This window comes from Hemiscyllium ocellatum, chromosome 8, assembly GCF_020745735.1.
Source record: "Hemiscyllium ocellatum isolate sHemOce1 chromosome 8, sHemOce1.pat.X.cur, whole genome shotgun sequence".
Taxonomy (NCBI): domain Eukaryota; kingdom Metazoa; phylum Chordata; class Chondrichthyes; order Orectolobiformes; family Hemiscylliidae; genus Hemiscyllium; species Hemiscyllium ocellatum.
Window position 1 is genome coordinate 41,979,313 of NC_083408.1, and position 12,059 is coordinate 41,991,371.

General features: G+C 49.2%; 1 protein-coding gene across 5 annotated transcripts in view; it reads right to left on the minus strand.

The window, feature by feature from the left end:
* The window catches only part of LOC132818130 (spectrin beta chain, non-erythrocytic 1-like), a 269,507-nt gene that overhangs the window by 192,841 nt on the left and 64,607 nt on the right, over window positions 1–12,059 (minus strand). The window lies entirely within an intron of this gene.

The window sequence follows — 12,059 nt, forward strand, 5'->3', positions numbered from 1 at the left end:
CTGGCTGCATGTGGTCATCCACTGGCACTACATTAAGCCACGTTTCTGGACAAGGCACTTTAAACTCTGAACACCCCTTCGACGGAAGGAGGAACACTGGGGTTACATTAATCAACCTCCAGGTTTCATTTCACAGCAGAACTATTTGCAACAATTAATGACCAAAAAGACAAATGCTGCTAATATAGGGAGCCGAGTAAATTAACATTGAAGCATTTTTTTTTCATGAGTTGTCTAGTACGTAACCTTGGAGCTTATTAGTTCAAATTTACTATTGTTCTTTCACAGAACCGATACTCAGTTAATTACAGCTTTAAATACACTACAACAATAAAGTTGCTGTTATTGAGAGTGGTGCAGGAATGTTAGCAACGTAACCACAGGGATTGCAGAGAAAATCAATGGATAGATCCTCATCTGCCTTCAAGTACAGATTGTGAAAATCATCTTAGTCTGCCAATGACAAAAAGGGAAAGGACTACGGATGTGAAGGCTATGGAACAGAAATAATGGAACAAAATTAAAGTAAAATTACTCACCACTCCCCCTCTCCCCACCACCCCACCTGAAAATGTAACATTAATCTTGTGTCCATTAGTTTCAGGCAGTGTCCAGGCTAAACACCAACTCCTAACATTTTACTGGGGCTGTGCATCAAGGATTGTTTGAAACTTATTTTTGGAAGTTTTGGGAGTTGCCTGGTTGAAAACGTGGAGCAGCAAAGCACATGCTCCATACAACACATGGTGAAGCAAAACACTTGCCCAGTTACAACCAGCACATATCACTCTGGGCTGGCTTTCTGCGATCCATCAGAACACAGACAGATCTAAAAGATACAGGGTGGCCCAGAACGCACAGCGCTGTAGACAAACAGCATGAGAAGGGAATGTCAGATTTTCAGCCATGCTGGGCTATGAGGCTGGGATAGAGGCCTTACTTAAGACATCCACATTAACGAGCAACTGTGGAAACTGAGAAGTTCTTTCTGGAGATTCTGCAGTAGAGCTGCAGAAACAAGGGAAAATAGGACAGGACTGAAAGTGAAAGCCTTTGGTATTCTTTAGATTAAAGAGGCATTGCAGAGTAAAACCAAGAGTAATAAGGTTAAGTGAGGTGCACTAGAACTAGTAGATTAAAAGTGCAGAGGGACATGAAACAGAAATGCAGGTTGTTCTGCTATAACACGCATTTTGTTCATGCAAATTCACTGTAACATGATTGATAAACTGGGGACACAGTTTCTGAAGTGCGAACTTTTAAAGTGTGTATCGGGTGTAATGCAATTCCAGTCCCATTAGTGTAAATGGTGCTGCTAATTATGTGATATTCTTGTAACACAGTGTTGCACGAGAATGGAACTGTCGCATCTTAACAGAAGCGACTGTAGAAACAGAAGGGAAGAAACACAAAAAAGAATGAAAATGGAAGAAAAAGAACACTAAATTTAATCTTTTGATTTCTGTCTTGCAAATGCATCATAAATGTTTTGTCTGGGTGTGTAGACACGAAGTAAAAGAATGAATGAGACATCATCTCTATTTTAATGGAGGTTCACTGCATCCTAATGCAAACTTTTCCCAGTTCCAGTGATAACTTAAAACAACATCTTAGATCTGCATAGCATAAGTGACATAACCAAACTTCCCAAGGGAATTCACAGGAGGATGTCAAAAGAAAATGACACAGTGCCAGATGAGGTAAGATAGCTCATGGCATGCCTCAAGAGTTGGCTTGAGGAAAGGTCTTAAAGGAGGACAGCGTGGTAGGAAGACATAGAGGTATAGGGACGGTACACCAAAACGTGGAAGAAATGCAACCAAAAGGCATGGCTACTGATGGTGCACCAAATAAAGTGAACATGCATGAGAGTCCAGGATTAAGGAAGTCCATCTATCTCAGAGCAGATTAAAGAGAAAAGGAGGGGCAAGACCACACAGGGAGTTGAAAACAATGATAAGAATTTTAAAATCGAACAAAGGGATGACAAACAGATTGGAACTCACTGCTAATCAGGGCATGGTGGGCAGTTTCTGGATAGCATCTGGGAGAGGAGCCAGGAGTATATTGGAAAAGAAACAAAGACACCAGTGAAGGTTTCAGCAACAGATAAACTGAGACAGGTACAAAGTTAGGAGAGGTGATAGAGTCTGTGCAAGGTAATGGAGTTTGTGTGAGGCAATGGGGTCGGTGCAAGGTGGAGATGGAGACTGTGTGACACGATGGAGACTGTGTGAGGTGATGGAGACTGTGCGTGGTGATGGAGACTGTGTGAGGTGATGGAGTCTGTGTGAGGAGATGGAGTCTGTGTGAGGTGATGGAGACTGTGTGAGGTGATGGAGACTGTGTGAGGTGATGGAGGCTGTGCGAGGTGATGGAGGCTGTGCGAGATGATGGAGACTGTGTGAGGAGATGGAGTCTGTGTGAGGTGATGGAGGCTGTGCGAGGTGATGGAGGCTGTGCGAGATGATGGAGACTGTGTGAGGTGATGGAGTCTGTGTGAGGTGATGGAGACTGTGTGAGGTGATGGAGTCTGTGTGAGGTGATGGAGACTGTGTGAGGTGATGGAGACTGTGTGAGGTGATGGAGACTGTGTGAGGTGATGGAGTCTGTGCGAGGTGATGGAGTCTGTGCGAGGTGATGGAGTCTGTGCGAGGTGATGGAGACTGTGCGAGGTGATGGAGGCTGTGCGAGGTGATGGAGGCTGTGCGAGATGATGGAGACTGTGTGAGGAGATGGAGACTGTGTGACACGATGGAGACTGTGTGAGGAGATGGAGTCTGTGTGAGGTGATGGAGACTGTGTGAGGTGATGGAGGCTGTGCGAGGTGATGGAGGCTGTGCGAGATGATGGAGACTGTGTGAGGAGATGGAGTCTGTGTGAGGTGATGGAGGCTGTGCGAGGTGATGGAGGCTGTGCGAGATGATGGAGACTGTGTGAGGTGATGGAGTCTGTGTGAGGTGATGGAGACTGTGTGAGGTGATGGAGTCTGTGTGAGGTGATGGAGACTGTGTGAGGTGATGGAGACTGTGTGAGGTGATGGAGACTGTGTGAGGTGATGGAGTCTGTGCGAGGTGATGGAGTCTGTGCGAGGTGATGGAGTCTGTGCGAGGTGATGGAGACTGTGCGAGGTGATGGAGGCTGTGCGAGGTGATGGAGGCTGTGCGAGATGATGGAGACTGTGTGAGGAGATGGAGACTGTGTGAGGTGATGGAGGCTGTGCGAGGTGATGGAGGCTGTGCGAGATGATGGAGACTGTGTGAGGTGATGGAGTCTGTGTGAGGTGATGGAGACTGTGTGAGGTGATGGAGTCTGTGTGAGGTGATGGAGACTGTGTGAGGTGATGGAGACTGTGTGAGGTGATGGAGTCTGTGCGAGGTGATGGAGTCTGTGCGAGGTGATGGAGTCTGTGTGAGGTGATGGAGGCTGTGCGAGGTGATGGAGGCTGTGCAAGGTGATGGAGACTGTGCGAGGTGATGGAGACTGTGTGAGGAGATGGAGTCTGTGTGAGGCCACGGATACTGTGCGTGGTGATGGAGACTGTGTGAGGTGATGGAGTCTGTGCGAGGTGATGGAGACTGTGCGAGGTGATGGAGACTGTGCGAGGTGATGGAGTCTGTGCGAGGTGATGGAGGCTGTGCGAGGTGATGGAGGCTGTGCGAGGTGATGGAGACTGTGCGAGGTGATGGAGACTGTGTGAGGAGATGGAGTCTGTGTGAGGCCACGGAGACTGTGCGAGGTGATGGAGACTGTGTGAGGCCACGGAGACTGTGCGAGGTGATGGAGACTGTGCGAGGTGATGGAGGCTGTGCGAGGTGATGGAGGCTGTGCGAGGTGATGGAGGCTGTGCGAGGTGATGGAGTCTGTGCGAGGTGATGGAGGCTGTGTGAGGTGATGGAGACTGTGTGAGGAGATGGAGTCTGTGCGAGGTGATGGAGACTGTGCGAGGTGATGGAGTCTGTGCGAGGTGATGGAGACTGTGTGAGGTGATGGAGACTGTGTGAGGAGATGGAGACTGTGCGAGGAGATGGAGTCTGTGCGAGGTGATGGAGGCTGTGCGAGGTGATGGAGGCTGTGCGAGGTGATGGAGGCTGTGCGAGGTGATGGAGACTGTGCGAGGTGATGGAGGCTGTGCGAGGTGATGGAGGCTGTGCGAGGTGATGGAGACTGTGCGAGGTGATGGAGTCTGTGTGAGGTGATGGAGGCTGTGCGAGGTGATGGAGACTGTGCGAGGTGATGGAGACTGTGTGAGGAGATGGAGTCTATGTGAGGCCACGGAGACTGTGCGAGGTGATGGAGACTGTGTGAGGTGATGGAGACTGTGCGGGGTGATGGAGACTGTGTGAGGTGATGGAGACTGTGCGAGGTGATGGAGACTGTGTGAGGCCACGGAGATGTGCATGGTGATGGAGGCTGTGCGAGGTGATGGAGGCTGTGCGAGGTGATGGAGTCTATGTGAGGCCACGGAGACTGTGCGAGGTGATGGAGACTGTGTGAGGTGATGGAGACTGTGCGGGGTGATGGAGTCTGTGCGAGGTGATGGAGACTGTGCGAGGTGATGGAGACTGTGTGAGGCCACGGAGATGTGCATGGTGATGGAGGCTGTGCGAGGTGATGGAGGCTGTGCGAGGTGATGGAGTCTGTGCGAGGTGATGGAGTCTGTGTGAGGTGATGGAGGCTGTGCGAGGTGATGGAGGCTGTGCAAGGTGATGGAGACTGTGCGAGGTGATGGAGACTGTGTGAGGAGATGGAGTCTGTGTGAGGCCACGGATACTGTGCGTGGTGATGGAGACTGTGTGAGGTGATGGAGTCTGTGCGAGGTGATGGAGACTGTGCGAGGTGATGGAGACTGTGCGAGGTGATGGAGACTGTGCGAGGTGATGGAGGCTGTGTGAGGTGATGGAGGCTGTGCGAGGTGATGGAGGCTGTGCGAGGTGATGGAGACTGTGCGAGGTGATGGAGACTGTGTGAGGAGATGGAGTCTGTGTGAGGCCACGGAGACTGTGCGAGGTGATGGAGACTGTGTGAGGCCACGGAGACTGTGCGAGGTGATGGAGACTGTGCGAGGTGATGGAGACTGTGCGAGGTGATGGAGGCTGTGCGAGGTGATGGAGGCTGTGCGAGGTGATGGAGTCTGTGCGAGGTGATGGAGGCTGTGTGAGGTGATGGAGACTGTGTGAGGAGATGGAGACTGTGCGAGGTGATGGAGTCTGTGCGAGGTGATGGAGTCTGTGCGAGGTGATGGAGACTGTGTGAGGTGATGGAGACTGTGTGAGGAGATGGAGACTGTGCGAGGAGATGGAGGCTGTGCGAGGTGATGGAGGCTGTGCGAGGTGATGGAGGCTGTGCGAGGTGATGGAGACTGTGCGAGGTGATGGAGGCTGTGCGAGGTGATGGAGGCTGTGCGAGGTGATGGAGACTGTGCGAGGTGATGGAGTCTGTGTGAGGTGATGGAGGCTGTGCGAGGTGATGGAGACTGTGCGAGGTGATGGAGACTGTGTGAGGAGATGGAGTCTATGTGAGGCCACGGAGACTGTGCGAGGTGATGGAGACTGTGTGAGGCCACGGAGACTGTGCGAGGTGATGGAGACTGTGCGAGGTGATGGAGACTGTGCGAGGTGATGGAGGCTGTGCGAGGTGATGGAGGCTGTGCGAGGTGATGGAGACTGTGCGAGGTGATGGAGTCTGTGCGAGGTGATGGAGTCTGTGCGAGGTGATGGAGTCTGTGCGAGGTGATGGAGACTGTGCGAGGTGATGGAGACTGTGTGAGGTGATGGAGACTGTGTGAGGTGATGGAGACTGTGTGAGGTGATGGAGACTGTGTGAGGTGATGGAGACTGTGTGAGGAGATGGAGTCTGTGCGAGGTGATGGAGACTGTGTGAGGTGATGGAGACTGTGCGGGGTGATGGAGACTGTGTGAGGTGATGGAGACTGTGCGAGGTGATGGAGACTGTGTGAGGCCACGGAGACTGTGCGTGGTGATGGAGACTGTGTGAGGTGATGGAGACTGTGCGAGGTGATGGAGTCTGTGCGAGGTGATGGAGACTGTGCGAGGTGATGGAGACTGTGTGAGGCCACGGAGATGTGCATGGTGATGGAGGCTGTGCGAGGTGATGGAGGCTGTGCGAGGAGATGGAGTCTGTGCGAGGTGATGGAGTCTGTGCGAGGTGATGGAGACTGTGCGAGGTGATGGAGTCTGTGCGAGGTGATGGAGACTGTGCGAGGTGATGGAGACTGTGCGAGGTGATGGAGGCTGTGCGAGGTGATGGAGGCTGTGCGAGGTGATGGAGGCTGTGCGAGGTGATGGAGGCTGTGCGAGGTGATGGAGGCTGTGCGAGGTAATGGAGACTGTGCGAGGTGATGGAGACTGTGTGAGGCCACGGAGACTGTGCGTGGTGATGGAGACTGTGTGAGGTGATGGAGACTGTGCGAGGTGATGGAGTCTGTGCGAGGTGATGGAGACTGTGCGAGGTGATGGAGACTGTGCGAGGCCACGGAGACTGTGCGTGGTGATGGAGACTGTGTGAGGTGATGGAGACTGTGCGAGGTGATGGAGACTGTGCGAGGTGATGGAGACTGTGTGAGGTGATGGAGACTGTGTGAGGTGATGGAGTCTGTGTGAGGTGATGGAGTCTGTGCGAGGTGATGGAGTCTGTGCGAGGTGATGGAGTCTGTGCGAGGTGATGGAGACTGTGCGAGGTGATGGAGACTGTGCGAGGTGATGGAGGCTGTGCGAGGTGATGGAGGCTGTGCGAGGTGATGGAGGCTGTGCGAGGTGATGGAGACTGTGCGAGGTGATGGAGACTGTGCGAGGTGATGGAGGCTGTGTGAGGTGATGGAGACTGTGCGAGGTGATGGAGGCTGTGCGAGGTGATGGAGGCTGTGCAAGGTGATGGAGACTGTGTGAGGAGATGGAGTCTGTGTGAGGCCATGGAGACTGTGCGTGGTGATGGAGACTGTGTGAGGTGATGGAGACTGTGCGAGGTGATGGAGTCTGTGCGAGGTGATGGAGGCTGTGCGAGGTGATGGAGACTGTGCGAGGTGATGGAGACTGTGTGAGGTGATGGAGACTGTGTGAGGTGATGGAGTCTGTGTGAGGTGATGGAGTCTGTGCGAGGTGATGGAGTCTGTGCGAGGTGATGGAGTCTGTGCGAGGTGATGGAGACTGTGCGAGGTGATGGAGACTGTGCGAGGTGATGGAGGCTGTGCGAGGTGATGGAGGCTGTGCGAGGTGATGGAGGCTGTGCGAGGTGATGGAGACTGTGCGAGGTGATGGAGACTGTGCGAGGTGATGGAGGCTGTGTGAGGTGATGGAGACTGTGCGAGGTGATGGAGGCTGTGCGAGGTGATGGAGGCTGTGCGAGGTGATGGAGACTGTGTGAGGAGATGGAGTCTGTGTGAGGCCATGGAGACTGTGCGTGGTGATGGAGACTGTGTGAGGTGATGGAGACTGTGCGAGGTGATGGAGTCTGTGCGAGGTGATGGAGGCTGTGCGAGGTGATGGAGACTGTGCGAGGTGATGGAGACTGTGCGAGGTGATGGAGACTGTGCGAGGCCACGGAGACTGTGCGTGGTGATGGAGACTGTGTGAGGTGATGGAGGCTGTGCGAGGTGATGGAGTCTGTGCGAGGTGATGGAGACTGTGCGAGGTGATGGAGACTGTGTGAGGCCACGGAGACTGTGCGTGGTGATGGAGACTGTGTGAGGTGATGGAGACTGTGCGAGGTGATGGAGACTGTGCGAGGTGATGGAGTCTGTGTGAGGTGATGGAGTCTGTGCGAGGTGATGGAGTCTGTGCGACGTGATGGAGACTGTGCGAGGTGATGGAGACTGTGCGAGGTGATGGAGACTGTGTGAGGTGATGGAGACTGTGCGAGGTGATGGAGTCTGTGCGAGGTGATGGAGACTGTGTGAGGTGACAGCAATACACATGTGCGGTGGTGGGACAAGCAATCATAGCTCAGACAAAGACTGCAGCTCCCTGTACCAGTCTTTGTTCCAGGGCTCAACAGTAACAGATGCAGCGATTGCAATTTATTTCTCCTTTCATTTTACTTAACTTGCTATCACTAGGGACTGTTCAGGTGACCCAGGCATGGAAAAGGCACATATGGCCTATGATGCAGCATGAATACTGGCCCATTTCACCAGGTCATGCTTTGGGGAAGAGAGGGTGTGTGCACTTGAAAGAAACACGTGAGCAAAAGGCTGGATCTGGGAGCAGAGCCAAGGCAAAGGGATGTCTCTCTCGCTGCTTCAGTTATCTTCTAGGAACTGACTGACCAGAGCTGACCATACAGGACACAAAGGGTGTTGCTCAAGATGAATCTACACTATCAGGGCTGCACTGAGCAGAACTGAAGTGGTTCTGCAGAAGTGCACCATTTTGGCTGAAGACTGTACCTGCAGAACCTGAGTTGGTGGGAGCTGCTGTCAGACAAGGATGGGTGGCTAAATCCTCAAAGTAACGGTCAAATTCCGTAAAAGTGAAGCCATGCCTGTCTGAGACCTGGTGTAATTTATGGTTTATGTTAACCAGAACTTGCCGGGTTAATCACGTTTACTTTATGTCAATTATGTTTTGATTGTTACAGTTTTACAAGTAAATTCTTCATTGGTTTTCCCATTGAACGCTTTTTGATAAATTTGATTTTTTTGCTTTGTTGACCTCCATACGAATCCTCACAGGGAAATCAGCTATCTCAGCTCAATCCTGAAGTCAAATGTCAGATCAAGCTTGCAACCAAATTGGCACAGCCTCAGGCTGCTGCCAGGGAGATGGATAAGAAGGAGATGCATAGCCAGGGAGCAGGCATTTGGAGCAAGAATTGAAAACAAAACTTTCATCTTCCTAATCTTTAACTGGAAGAAATTTCAGCTCATGTAGAATAGAATGTTAAAAAAGCAGTGGGTAATTTAACAACAATAAGGCAGTCAACAAGGGGCCGAAGGGCCTGTTCTGCGCTGTATTGTTCTAAGCATAGGGGTGAGGTGGAGCTGGGTGTGGAGCTATGGATAAAAACAAATGCGGTTCCTTCAGATCATATCACCAATAGATAACACGTAAATGAAGTAACCAGGGATAAATCCACGGCAGATATCAGAGGTCATGCTGAGATAGTGGGAAGAGAAGTCATTGCAAATGATTCTCCAGTCACGATTAGGTAATAGAGTGGAGGCACTGGATGAACGTGGAGAGAAAGACAGTGATATTGGTCTGGCCTCTAAGCCAGAAGGCACGGGTACAAGCAGCCAGCTTCACAATGTATCACACATCTAAAGAAGCTGACTAAAGAAACAGCTGAAAGTGGAGAGAAGGGCTCTGTGGCACAGTGGTAGTGTCCCTACATCTGAGTCAGAAGGCCCATATTCAAGTCCCACCTACTCCAGAGGCATGCAATGCCATCTCTGGGCAGGTTGATTTGAAAACATCTGAAACTGGAGAGTCCCTAGAGGAGGACAGTGTGCTCAATCAGATCAAAGGTGACAGGCAGGTCAAGGTTTACCCTTGTTACACTCACATAGACTGCCCTTTGAACTTTGCTTTCAGTGTTAAGGCTAGTATGGAAACACAATGGAAAGGATTCAAAGACAGAGTTCCATAAAAGATTGGAATAGATTTGAGAGACAACAGATTCAAGGACTTTGGAGAGGAAAGGAAAAATTGAGATGGGATGATACCTTGCAAAGATAGTGGGGCCAGTGACAGATTTAAAAGAGAGATGAACAACACCAGGGGAGAGACAGCTATTTACAATATCAAATAACAAGGAGGGCGGGGGGGTGGGGACACAAATTGGGTGCTCAACAAGTTAATGGGAATCTGATCAAGGGAACAGGAGATGTCGCAACAGACAAGATGAACTCAGGGAGAGTGTTAGGGGAGACATGAGAGAAGCTAGCTAAAAATGTGGTATCAGGGCTAGGACAAGAAAGGAAGTTTTGGGAAACAGGCTAGTGGAAGTGAGGGCAAGGCAGAGGTAAACGATTAGATTAATGATTGGTTAATGAAAAAGAAGTTCACAACCTCCTCTCACATTTCCTCTTGGAGTCGAAAGTGGAGGGGAATAGGGACAAACGTTTGGTGGATAGCTTGCATGAGTTTAAAAAAAACAGCAATCATCTTTGCATTCAGGGTGCTACAGGAATATTGAGTAATGTTAGCAGACAAAAGCATTCAGGACAAGTGTATTTTGGATGATCTAATTAGATCTGGTGCTTGATTGCTTAAAAAAAAGGTGTCTATCACATCTTTTCAAGTCAGTATCACTTGGATTTAAGGGAGCAAAGATGAGATCTGTACCAAAAGGAATACCTAAGGAAGAGATTGTGGAGCACAAAAACGGAGCTAAGTCACCTTGGCTGCAGAAAGGTTGTGCTCAATAGAACCCCAAAAGCTGGGATTTTGGAAGAGCTATTGCAAGTGAATTGGGGTCAGTTTTTCACAGGAACAGATACAGAAAGAAGGAATGTAGCTAATGAATGATGTTAAGAAATGGAGAGAGGGGATCTTACCTGAAATTGATATTCAGTTCTTCTGTAACACGGTGTTGTGTTCCTGTGTAACCCCACTTTAGAAACAGCACTTAAAGTGTTGGCAATGTAATCACATTACAGCCAACACACATCTTAAAAGCTCGTGCTTTAGAAATAACGTCCCCAATTTGTCAATTGCATTACAGCAAATTCGTGTTGACGAGACACGCCTTACATAGCAGAATGACAGGTACAACAGGACAAGCATGACCACATAGCATGACAAGGTCAAGCGCATGGTTGTGAACATGAGTTGGAGAATTTACATGGAGGACAGAAAACAATCATGCCAATTATTGGCACAAAAATCACCCCTCAGAAGGGTTTCAGCTGTGATATAAAACAAAGGTGCCAAAACTACTTTGAATAGGTAGGATGTTATTAAATTGGAAAGGATTCAAATAGGATTTACTAGGATGTTACCAAGAGTAGAAGGTTTGAGTTATAAAAATATTTTGAACAGGCTGGGACGTTTTTCACTGAAGCGTAGGAGGTTAAGGGGCGACCTTATAGAGGTTTATGCAAACATGAGGGCATTAGAAAAGGTGAACAGCAAGGATCTTTCTCTAAGGTGGGGGAGTTCAAAACTAGGGGGCATAGTTTTAAGGCGAGGGGAGAAAGTCTTAAAAAGGACATGAGGTGGAATTCTTTTTTAACACAGGGAGTGGCTGGTGTGGGGAATGAATTGAAAAATGTGTTGCTGGAAAAGCGCAGCAGGTCAAGCAGCATCAAAGGAGCAGGAAAATCGATGTTTCCTGAAGAAGGGCTTATACCCGAAACATCGATTCTCCTGCTCCTTGGATGCTGCCTGACCTGCTGCGCCTTTCCAGCACCAAATTTTCAGCTCTGATCTCCAGCATCTGCAGTCCTCACTTTCTCCTAGTGGGGAATGAATTGCCAGTTGAAGTGGTAGATGCAAGTATAGTTTATAACGTTGAAAGGATAAATACATGAATAACAACAGTTTGGAAGAATATGGGCTAAATGCAGGCAAGTGGGGCTCGTTTAGTTGCTGTGTGGAAATATAATATAAAGTTACTGGAAGCTACATAACAAATGAAAAGCATTACATATATATATAATATATTCATAAACCAATATAATGACAAACCTTACATCAGAATGAAATAACTTGGCTATCCACTGAAATCTTTGGGATGTGAAAGGGAAAAGGGAAATGAGAGAATAAGATAAAATTTTCAATGCTTCATTGTGCACAAACAAGATACAAGGATTGGTAAATCAAGAAACAGCCTCTTTGGAATTAATGTTTGGGGACAGTGCTAGCATTTCCCTGACATTAGTAACCTTGCTACATTCTAGAATTGTTATGGAGGTGGTCTGATATCCAAATAAGGATTACTTACAGGAGAATTATTTGTACTTTAACAATCCTGGCTTTGAAATCGTTTTCTATCATTGTCCATTGATAATTTATCTGATTGCATGAGGAAAACCAATTCAAGAATTGGTTAAAAAAAAAGTTAAAACAAAAACATTGGATGCTGGAAATCAGAAAAAG